Source organism: Lactuca serriola, chromosome 9 (assembly GCF_051521515.1).
Source record: "Lactuca serriola cultivar US96UC23 chromosome 9, Lser_US96UC23_V15, whole genome shotgun sequence".
Lineage (NCBI taxonomy): Eukaryota > Viridiplantae > Streptophyta > Magnoliopsida > Asterales > Asteraceae > Lactuca > Lactuca serriola.
The window spans coordinates 165,521,513-165,534,607 of NC_136416.1; the positions used below are offsets into that span (position 1 = coordinate 165,521,513).

Here is a 13,095-nt window from a genome sequence, read left to right on the forward strand (position 1 = left end):
TTTGTATTTAAGTAGTGTACATATACCATTATGTTTATAGTTATTGAATAATGAAGAGAAACATGAGTTTTCTTTTTCAGAAAATATAAAATGTTGACATATGTGACATTTGATAAAATTGATAATATTTTAATTTATATATGAATATTTGATATGATAGAAAGATGAATAGAAATAAAATATAAAAGAATATTTAATTTTTCTAAAACTATTAGAATTTTTTTTGTATTATAAGGTCCTAATTTAGTTCTTTCTATTATTAAAACATTATAATTTTCTCTTATTAATTAGTTGTACTTGAAAAATCAAATAGAAATCGATATTGAAGCCCTAAATTTTAAAATCAGAATCGATAACTAAAAATCGACACCAAATTGAAGCAAACTTCTTTAAAGATTTCAGTAGATACTTATTTGCCATTTAAGAAGAATCTGCAAATTATTCATTGAATTATAAACTGTTCTAAAAGTGAATAAAATAAATTCAACTAATCAATCGACATTCCATTAGATACAACATCATTCATAATTTTGAATTACAATTGCATAATCAAATTATATTCCCCAAATCTATCATTCACAATCGAATGCCACCACAACAGAGAAACCAATCCAAAATCCTAATCGGAAACCTATTCATCATCTTTAGAAGATGCAACAGACGCCTTCTTTGGAAGCAAGTGAGCGTGAATGTTGGGCATCACTCCGCCATTAGCAATCGTAACAGCTCCAAGCAATCTACTCAACTCTTCATCGTTTCTCACAGCTAACTGTATATGCCGAGGCACAACTCGAGTTTTCTTGTTGTCTCTGGCGGCATTTCCGGCCAACTCAAGAACCTCAGCCGCAAGGTACTCCATGACGGCGGCGAGATAAACAGGAGCACCGCCACCGATCCGGTCAGCGTACTTTCCGGTTCGGAGGAAACGAGCGATACGACCAACCGGAAACTGGAGTCCGGCCTTGCTGCTACGAGATGTCGACTTCTTGGCCACGGCGGTGGACTTAATCGACTTTCCTCTTCCGGCCATTGCTTGGACTTTTAAAACTGAAGTGTAGTAGTGAGATGTTGGTAGAATGTAGATGACGATGTAATGGCTGCTTGGTGTTTTTATAGGTTGCGTAGGGGTTAAAGACAGCCAATAAGAACAGATGACGCGGATCGAGAGTCTCCACCGTTGATTTTCATCCATTGAAATGAACGGCGGATATCGTGGATCATTGGATTCTATACATACATAAATAGTCGTGGCTATTTTAATTTCCCGCTGTCTTTAACCATATTTGATTCGAGTTTTTGTTGATAAATATTTTAGTATTAGTTTTTCTATAAACTGCTGCATATCTAGTATTTGTTCTTCGTTGATTTTTTTTGGTTTTGTTTTTTTAGTTTTAAAGATATAAAATTGGTAATTTTTTAATAGGTTTTATTGTGGTTTTTGTTTTATTTTTTAAATTGAAATCATTAATGTTGTATTTGCGTATTAACTGAAAATTTAATTGATAATTGACAAACTAGTTGACAATTTATAAACTAGTTACAAAATGATTTTTGATGTTAACTACTAGTTAATAAGCTAGCTAAAATTTATAAAATACATCTAAATGAATATGTTTTATATAATTAATTAATTTCATATTTGGAAAAAAAAACTAGCTTATAAAATAGCATGACAATTTAAAATCTCTATAAGTAAAATAGTTTATTAGGTAGTTCTGACGCATCAAATACAACCTTACTTGTTATCTTTTTAATATTATTTTTTTTCTTGGGTCTAAGATTCTAGAAAAAAAAAAACGGTTGGGCAACGACAACAAGAAGGGGTTGTCGTCCGTCGGTCGTCGACTAAGCAAAAAAACACTCGCTTCGAATAAGATCGGTTATATTAAGGACGTATTGTATTGATGACCAAGAAGACTTTGTAGATGAAACAATTTAGTTTAAAGTTTTATTAAATAAAAAATAATAAATTACAAAATAGTCCCTGTGGTTTGGTTAAATTTGTAGTTTTGGTTCATTCATTCAAAAATTGATAAGATTTAGACAAAACTACAAAAATGGTCCTTATGGTATGTATTTTTCTGAGTTTTAGTCTATACTCGATTTTTTTTTGTTTCATTGTCCTTTTGACCTAATTTGTATATGGAAATGGTTCATGTTAAACTTGAAAAGACTAATCTACCATTTTAATTTGTTTTTCTATTTTCTTAAATATTTTTCCCTTATACTTAAATTATTAAAAGTAAAATCAAATAAAGATGAGCCCCACCTTTCTCTCTCTCTCTCTCACACACACACACACAAGGATTCCAACTACAACAAAAAATCGAAGCGTTTTTCTTCTTCTGAATCAAATTGACTAGTGCAGGTATGAAGACTGGTTCATTAGCAACGCACAAAAAATATCGACCCTTCTTCCTTTTTTCTAATTTGCAGGTCTGAGAAAAGGAAAGAATATGAACAGGTCCAAAGATGGTGATCATTTGGTTGTATAAAATGGGTGCTAAGAAAAGTTGGTGATGTTTTCTTTATATGATGAATCTGATGAACATAGGTTGTTGGCGGTGGTTTATGGTGACCAAATTTCTGATGAGATTCACTTCCATTTTCTCTTTTTATCTTCATTCAATCCACTCCCAACCCTGTAATACCCGCTTATGACGAAAATTGTATGTTAATATGTTGTCAATTTCATCTTTGCGTCTCTAATTTTGTCATATATTGTTGTCTTGATCTTCTTACTCCGTTCAATCTCGATGTTAATATGTAATTGACCTTGGGTCCCCAAAATTAGAGGTGGCAATGGGTCGACTTGGGTTGGCTTCGGTTTCAACCTATTTATTATTTGGGTTGAATATTTCAACCCAACCCAACCTTTTTATTTAAATGAGTATATATTTTCAACCCAACCAAACATTTCAGATAAATGGGTTGTTATCGGGTTGACCCGTTTATGTAATTCCCAACCCAAATTATTAAATAAATGGGTTAAACCTGAGTTACCCCATTTAAAATAAAAAAAGTAAATAAATTAACCAAATATTACACCACTTAAATTATTTCCAAACTTAAATAAACTTTAAAAGTATAACAAAAGCACAATCTCAATTCAAAAATACAAAGTAATTATTCATATAACATTAAATATATATATATATATATATATATATATATATATATATATATATATATATATATATATATAACTTCGAAGTAATTTTGAAGAGTGGCTAGTGTTGTTGACACAGAGAGAAAAGTTAAGAATTAGGATTGCATTTTTAAAAAATAAATAACAATACGACATTGTAATTTATAAATTAATACTTAGATTAATACATGGTAATATTTAAATAATTATTAAATTAAATATATATTAAGGTTAATGGGTTAGTGGATAGAAAATGGGTTGATAACTTTTACCCAACCCAACCTATTTAGTTAAATGGGTTATGCAGGTTGACCCATTTTACCTAAATGGATTGAAGATCTCAACCTAGCCTGCTAATTTTGGGTTGGGTTCAGGTTGGATTGGTGGGTTTGGTTGATTTTTGCCAACTCTACCCCAAATCATGACAGTTAAGAAAAAGGATTCCATATTAGAACAAGATAGATGTGAAATCGAGCTTGATTTTGGTTTGCTTTACGATGAGATGCTATGAGAGATGTATAGGTTCGTTGGTGTCTCCTGTAAAAAGACAATCACTAACATGGGTTCTTTTATACATATTGATAATGTAAGTACTCCAACTTCATTTCCATCATCAATCATGTAATTTGATGCTTCTTCTCTTAATCTCTTTAATGGATTTTCGATATCAGTCTCTAGATATAGAAAGATGAGATTGATATAAGATAATAGATCCCATTAACCAAATTCCCATTTCTTGTAATCTAAAAGGATGGTTTAACAGTTAGTAGTGGTGGTAACAACAACAGTTTAAGTAGTGATTCATCATATATATATATATATATATATATATATATATATATATATATATATATATATATATATATATATATATATAATTTGATTACAATAAAACTTTAACCCTTTTGTAACATGTTGAGCAAAAAGGGTATAATTATATAAACATACATATATAACTATTTCATTTTATTTTATTATCATGGTAAATTGATAATAACATACAAGGGATTCATTACTTCAACGAAACATTTATATAAATTATAATATGTATGGTTTATGGAACATTCACACTGTTTTACCCTTTTGGGGACAAAGAAATAATTGTTTAAAAGAATAATTATTTTTACACTAGATAAACACTATAAAAGGATAATACATACATTTACAAGAAAATGAGTTTTCATTACACTACAAGTAAACTGTCAATACAGTTTTGTGACACATATATTCACTGTACTTACCAAAGTACATACTAAAGTTCCTGTATTATAACCAGAATCTCTTATAAGAGAGTGTGACACTTGTGTGTGTGTATATATATATATATATATATATATATATATATACTGACAATCTTACACCTAAACTGTTAGCTACAGTTAGACGGGCAGGTATGGGGTGACAAATGTTGTATCATTCCGACGTCCGAAGAACGTCGTATAGGCCATCTAGGTCATTAGCATGGTTATAATAACTCACAAGGGGTATTAATAATACGTTTGGTTTACGACTACAAAACATGCATTCAAATGGTTTTATTTACATAAAACTACATTACACTATTTTCCAGTACAATACATATTACATTTCTGGAAAATATGTATTCAAATGATTTTGATAAAGATATAAAACTACATTATACTACTTCAGAGTATAACAATACTTATACATTTTCGGTCTTAGGGTTTATAAGACCACAATTCACTTTAAAAGAAAATATTAGATTTTCTGTAAGAACACACTATCATTTTCAAGGAACAAAGATTCGTACACACACATATTAGCCACTTAAATGTTGACATGATTCGCGGGAAGGCGCCGACATGATTCGTACATACACATATTAGCCACTCAAGGCTATAGCTCTGCTGAACCTCTGGTGAGTGTGTCTCAATGGGACCCTCCAGTCCCAACTCTCTGTGGGCTCTCTAGCCCTAACTCTATGGACCCACTGGTCCTATCTCTGGAAACTCTGAATCATGCATATCACATATCACAATAACACACATAAATAGCATATAATTACACTGGCACATAACTCAGCAGTATCCTAGCACATAACTCTGTTACCACTCTAGGTAAGTAGAGTGAGAAGACTCACCTCGGATGTCTCGGTAAATCTCCGACTCGGTGGAAATATGGTCTAGCCTCCACCTAATCACATAAAGTAAAATGCTCTCATAAATATAACTCTCGAGACTAGACCCAACCCTCTCTTGACACAAAGACCCTATTGTTGACCAAACCCTCAAAGTCAACAAAGTTAACGGTCAAACTTTGACCCGACTCGCCGAGTGCACTTGGGTGACTCGGCGAGTCTACACGTGTCCACTATCCCTCTAGTCTCGTATGACACGTCGAGTCTTTCCCCTGCTCGACGGGTTACACCTGGCATGAATCATGGTGCCACCCCGACTCAACTCGTCGAGTCCTAATATGAACTCGGCGAGTTCCGCCTTGAACTCCAATCCTCTAATTCCCTCAGACTCACTGAGTCATTCCCCCAACTCGTCAAGTACTCATTGAGTGAACTATGGGGAAACCCTAACCCTACTCGCCGAGTCTGCTCTTGGTACTCGGCGAGTTCATGCCATGCTCGAGCTCAAATGACCTACTGAGGTCAGATCCGTTCCTCTAACTTATAGATCTGGCCTCCTTAAGCAATATAAACACGTAAAGTTTGGATCTTGATGCTCATGCAAAGACCCAATGGCTCTATTTGAAGAAATGGCCTCAATATGCCACCCTAAGCTCATATTACCCAATGACAACCCATAAAGATCAAGGGGCTTAGGTCTTTGGACCTTTTTAGATCCAGATCCGCAGCCTCAACACAAGAAGGGACCAATTGCACTAACAATCACACTCTAAATGAGCTAGAAACCCTAACTCTCAAGGATTAACACCCAAAACAAAAGAAGGATCGAATATATACCTCAATATGAAGTTCTTAGGCTCTGAAATTCACAAAATAGCGCCTTCTTCAGCTTCCTTCTGCATTGGTCACCTTCTTCTTGCAAAAACACCCACACAAGGATCAAAAATGGCCTCTCTTCCCTCACAAACGCTCTAGATCACTTAAGGTTTCACTCAGGGGTCTGGTAGCCGCAATTGGTGGCTATAATGCCCTTTAAATGGGCCTCAAACCCCGGGGATTAGGGTTTCATTAAACAGCGTGGACTCGCCGAGTCCACTAGTCGACTCGTCGAGTCCGGTCATTAACCCGGATGGAAAATCGCGACACTACTCGGCGAGTCTAAGCGTCAACTCGCCGAGTCCCTCCCAAAATCTCCAAAAATAAATGAATAATTAATGTACCTGGAAATCTGGATGTTACATGAAAGATCTAGTATGCCCAAGAGTCATTATAGAATGATATTGTTAATAATATATGATCCTATAGGGTCACACCATATAGAAAGTTACCTTGAATTGATTATTTATTAGTATAATTTGATTATTAATAAATAAATCAACACTTGTATTTGATTGGAAAATTATTATTTCATGTAAATAATATTTTACTAGTTGGGAATTTATTATTTGTGAAAATAATATTTATTGGTGAAATAACAACTTATGTAATATATAATAAAGTATGATTATTTATAAGTTATATTTATATCTTAATAAACTTGTTGGATTTTATTTATATAGAAGGTAGTTTTATATAAAAGATATATTTATATAAGACTAGTTACATGTTATATATATTGGAATCACTTTTATAAAAGATAAGGCTTTTATAAAAGATGGAATATATATATACACACACATACATTTCTAGTCATGTGAATATAATAATAGACATACCATGCCCTCTTTAAACACCATGATAGCCGAAAATGACAAGAGCATGGCTAGGTGATGGCCTTTTGATTATTATATTTAAGCATGCTTGAGACCCATGCTTTGACAAGATGGAAGGTACGAACCTTTGGTTCTTTACTCAAGTATATACGCATGTGTATGGAGAGTTTTTAAGTGTTCCTTTTCTCTCTTCTTTCGCCTTTCTTTCTTGTTGTTTTGGAGCCCTAAAACCGTGAGCATGGTGCTCATGTAGGGTTGCCAAATTTTCGAGATATAAGCCCTATTCTTACCCTCCATTCTCTTGCATTTTGATGTAGAAGAAAGTCCCTTTGTTGCTTCACCTTTGAAGATATATTTGGTATATATTTCAAAGGCTTATGAACAACAAATTACAAGTGAATACTATCATGTTTTGATGGTTCTACTCTTGCTTGGTGTGTACTTGTAGAGAACTCTTGCTTTAGAGTTTCATGCCACACTTCATCAACTTCCAACCTCCCATGAGGATCAAAGTCTTCAAAGGTTGTTATGCTTTCCCTTCTATGGTTGTTTTAATCTTTCTAACTCTTGCAAAATGATCTTTGGCGGGTAAAATAGTTTTAGTTCTATTCAACAATTTTAAAGCTTCCGTTGTTAATTTTACCGGTTGTGAAACCAGATCTTTTGAATAAAAACCCAAAACTTCCTTGAAATAGTTGGCTTATTTTTCTTCTTTTCCTTGGCCTTGGAAGTCAAGTGTTGAGATCCACTTGATTCATCTTCATCATTGAACATTTGAAAATTATCATTATAGCCTTGTTTTTTACTTCATAATCTAATGCAAATGTAGGTTCATTGCTCAGTTGAACCTCAGTGTCATCATCATTGTTTGAATATCCATCCTCAGCTAGTTTGATCACAACTTTTTTTCCTCTAGATTGGTTTCATGTTCCTTCACGAGCTCTTCTCATCATTTCTTCCATCATTTTGATCTGGTTGTTGGCCGTTTCCAAGTCATGCACTTTTATGAAGAAGTTAGCCCAATAAACAGCAACTTGATGATTTTCTTCTTCTTTTCACTATTGTTGTTGAGTTTGTATGGTTTTTCTGATGGGTTTTTTTAGCACTATAACAATCCTATGGTGCATATACAACCCTAATGCTTTGGATCTAAGTTTTCTCAAGTTATACATGCAATTTCCATATTATCCAAAGCATGAACCCTAACTAGCATACAATTTTGAGATTTACAACATAAAACAAGTTAGATGAAATACCTCTTGGTTGTAGCTTGTAGAATTTGTTCTTTCAAGAGCTTAGTACCTCAACTATGATACCCCTAATATGTCACAAACACCAATAACAATGGAGGAATATGAGAGAGAGGTTAGGAGGCACCCAAAAACGGCTAGGCTTTCATCTTGGAAGTCTTGGCCAACTTTTGGAGTGCTAGGGGTTACACTTATAGTGTGGAATTCCTAAGGTTTCAACTTGTAAACTCTAATTCATTTACTTAGGCCTTTAATCCAATAACTAATTTGATGGGACCTTTAGACTAAATCTTCATGGACTCTCACATGAATTTAGTCTATCCCTAATCACCATGGATCACTATCCCAAACTATAAGTATTACTGATTTACCTAATCAGTCCCCAATAATTTAATCAGTCTCTTTTGATCGCTAAATTAATTCTTGATCAATCCTAATTAAATAATATGATTTCACAATTAATATATTATTCTTATAAAATATTAATAAATCACAAATAACTTTTTTTCTCAAAAATCCATCCTATCAAATTGCTCCGGTGAAGGCAACCCAAAAGGACCATGCTACTATCGGTTCAAGTACATACCAATTATAGTTATGGGCTTAGACACCTAATCCAACATTTTCTTGCTCATATTTCTCTTCTAAATACTTTAAATTTCTTTAGTCGTGATTTTATGCTTGGTCAATATCGGGTCCAACTATCATCTGAAACATAAACATGCAAGCCAGTTACCACCGAGGTGTCCCCCAGGCTAAGGGATACTTGCACATTTGTGCTCTCCGTGCCTAATCTGCTTGTGTGTGATATTGGTGATTTGGGTTCAAGAACTTCCTCGGTTTCTTTGGTCTTGAACCAATTTTTGGCCTCGGTTCTGTTATGGCTAGGTTCTATGAAAAAGGACCATACGGTATATTATGTGTTTATGGTGTATGTGTAATTGAAAGAATGATTGAATTCAGCTCCTATGGAGTGAAAACATGCAGTTGTTTAATCCTAGGAACCTTAGGATTTTTGATGACTTCAGGATTCTATTGGATTCTTGAATGTGCTTAATTTGAAACCGTTACACTTTCTGTGGAGGAGTTGACAAATGGGGTTATAATGGGTGATTAAACATGGAATCGAACTTCACTTGGAGTCTTTTGAGAGACTTCTGTGGATTTGGCTCGCTTATGGCTAATTGGGGTAGGGAGTTTTAAGTTTTTCTTACAGAAGAGATCTTCAAAGTTCGATTGATTAGGCTCTTTGGTACTTTCATGAAATGACTCTTCAGTGATGACGGGATCTTGTGCTTGATTGGGTTTTGCAGTCTGCATGAGGTTTTCATTGAGAGTTGGCTCCCTGGTAGGACTTGGTTCTTCGGTATTCACCGGGTCTTCAGTATGCATGGGTTTTCCCATACTTTTCTTGGCTCCTGTACCTTTCTTAACAATCTTCGATGGGAGTCGACTTTCTCTTGGAAATCACTTCGGTCCTTGATGATTTGGGATTTGAGATAGGTCTAGTAGTTTGTGGTGTGGGCTAGGCGAGGTAGAACGATACGGTGTTGTATTGTTTGTAGCCTGAATGTGGTCGGTTACAGCATGGTTAAATAGACCTATCTCTATCAAAATATGCATAGCAATTTTCTAATGAGACCAAAAATATATTGATCCTTGGGAAGAGAATACCTTTTTAATTCTCTGCAAGAGAAAATATTGATGTCGTTTCCCATACTTATTTCGACATTTTGTGAAGATCATTGATGCAAAGTGACTAGAACCTCGTTGAGGTTACTTCAGTCAAGCCTTCCCTTTGGAGTGTTCTTGCCAACGTAAGTGAGGAAATCAACCCAAAGGATGGTGTCGTAGTCGACAACTTCCCTAAAATGCTCCATAATAAGTCCAAGAATTGTTTGTCCATTGCGTCAGTTCCTCTAGTTCTTCCATATAGACACCAAATTAAGTAGTGGCACAAAAATTGCCATACTATCGACAACTTTCCATTTTTGAAGTCGATGATACCCTTGAGTTTTGCTTGGTAACCTATATTATACAATGCTTTGAAGACTTCATCGTTCTTGGGATCTTGAAGATTGTGGAAGCCGGAACCCTAAGCTTGATTGCATTAAGAAATTTCACCTTTATAAGAACAGCCGTTGAATCATCTACAAGCTTGAGAAAAAACTATTATGGATCTTCTTTGGGTCTGACAGTTCAAAAAAAGGCACTTGAAAAGTACAGACTGGGGAACCTCATCACAAATAGCATTGAATGGACCATTGAGGGGGTGTTTTTGGATATAGCGGGTCATCAGTTTGATCGCTTCGTCGTAATAGTAGTGATCTTGAAAGATTTATCTATAGTTACTTGATGTAATGGTTGGACTAGTGTTCTTGATGGTCGAAGTAGAACCAGTGGGATTTGATAGCTTTTTGGAAACTCTAGATTTCACCTTCAAAAAAAGTGTTTGAAGAACTTGTAGAAAGAGTTTTAGCAAGGAGGAAGAAGATGAATTTTGTCTTTTAGGCTTCAGAAAGCGTAATGATTTATTGGAAAAAATAGGGGTATTTATACCTCATGATTTCAAAATGGTATTCAAACGGGAAAATATTTTGACAACTGTGAAAAACCCAAAGGGTTTTTACCGTTTGAGTAGATTTTATTGAAAATGTTTTGAAGAAATGAGATTCATTAAATGTGGTAATGAGCGCATAAATGAACGTGATGATGATGATGTGTAAACATGGGGTTAATTATGTTTAACTGTCAAAGATTAAGGGATAGTGGGATGAAAAATGGCTGACGGTTCTTTATACATGCTTAGTCATATCAAAATGGGTTTGGTGAGAAAAAGCTCTTTATTAAAAAGACAAATTCTATTTATTTTTACAATGTATAGCTTTTGAAAAGAAACCTAAGGTGCTTTTTAATGAATTAGAATAAAAAGCATTTTTTTGAAATAACATTTGATTTGATCTGATTCAATAAATAACACACCCTTGAAACTTCATTTATTACCAACATAGGGAAAACAACTTCGTGTACTTAGAGGAAGAATTGATTATGACTGCTGATTAAGATTGCGGTATTCCTTTGCACTGTAGAGTAACTTAATCACAAGGTTACACATAAAAACAATAAAATGAACCGAATAGTACATAGATCATAAATGATCTTCGGTGGACGATATTTACCGAAGAATAATTTATGAAAATATGTGTTCAATAGTTAGAATTAAATGGATAAACTTTAAACCATAGACAAATAAATGTGCTTCAAAGATTTTGTAGTGAGAAGATGAATAAAGCATATCTATTTGTTAGATGCGAAGACTTTGCAGTCCTCGTCATTTATCCCTTCAAGAAAAACCGAGGATCAGGATCCATCATTCCTAAAATCTCTAAAAATCCATTAAGTTTAGTGGAATCAAGTGCTTTGGTGAAAACAACACCTATTTCATCATGTGTTGGAACAAAGATGAGTTGAATGTTACCCATAAGGATATAATCCTTAATGAAGTGGTACTGTAATTCAATGTATCTTATATTACAGTGTTGAATAGGTTTGTTTGAAATGGAAATGGCACTCTAAAATTCACAATAAATTGGGATGTGAAGCGTTCTATAGCCGTAATCCATAGGTATCATATTCATCCTTAAAACTTGTGAGCAACATCTAGTTGCGCGATGTATTCCACCTCTATGGTGGACAGTGAGACAAAATTTTATTTTCTAGATGACCGGATCACCAGTCTTCCACCGAAGAATTGGCATCCTCCATAAGTGTTTTTTAGGTCTAATCGACATCCTGCATGATCTGAGCCTGTAAAGGCTTGCATATTAATGTCGTTCCCTGATGGGTACCAAAGACCCAAAGCTTTGCTCCCTTTAAGTTACTTGAAAATCTATTTCACTGCAATTAGATGAGATACCTTGGGATCAGCTTGGTATTTGGCACATAAAACCCTTCAAAGTCAATATTCGGCCTACTTATGGTCAGGTACGATAGAGAACCAATCATTCCTCAATATACCTTTCGATCAACTGACTAATTTTTTTTATTCATTTTGGAAATGTGCATGTATGCATAATCAATACTTATATGGACTATTGATGAGCATAATCAGTAGCTATATGGATTGCGGACGTGCACAATCAACATCCATAACTATTGATTATGCTCATCAGTAGTCCATATAAATGTTGGTTGTGCTCATCAGCAGTCCATAAAATTGCTGATTGTGCACATCCGTAGTCTAATAACTACTGATTTTGCATAAATCCACATTTCCAAAAAAACCAAAAAAAAAAAGAAAAGTTTGTCAAATCTTTTTTTTTCGACCATGGTTTTGTGTTAATCGTTGGTCTAGGAGTTCGTTGGTGGTTTTGGTTTTGGTTTTGAAAAATGATGAGCGGATTATGAGTTCTCAAGTTCTCACAAATCTTTTGGTTCTCAAAAGAACTTGCGTGTGTGTGTGTGTGTGTGTGTGTATATATATATATATATATATATATATATATATATATATATATATATATAACTAATAAATGAAAATCATTTTTGTCAAATGTCATGTTCTCATTGAATTTGAAACATGTTTTTTTGGATTTTTTGGATTTTTTTTCTAGTTATCATTTTATTATAAATTTCATTTTCTTAAATTTAAAATCCACACTTTACAAAAGGTTCATATTAATTTAAAACTATTAATTTAAAAATCACTTATTGCTTGTAACTTTTTATTAAACTTGTATTCTTAATATACCCGTGTAGTACACGGGTCTCTTACCTAGTATATATATATATATATATATATATATATATATATATATATATACACACACACACACACACACACACACACACACACACGAGACCTTCTTCTGAAAATCTAAGGTGTTT

At 33.9% G+C, this 13,095-nt stretch overlaps 1 pseudogene; it reads right to left on the bottom strand.

The window, feature by feature from the left end:
* Positions 1–482: 482 nt before the first annotated feature.
* On the bottom strand, positions 483–1,076 carry LOC145074603 (putative histone H2A.3 pseudogene; annotated as a pseudogene).
* Between the last annotated feature and the right edge of the window lie 12,019 nt (positions 1,077–13,095).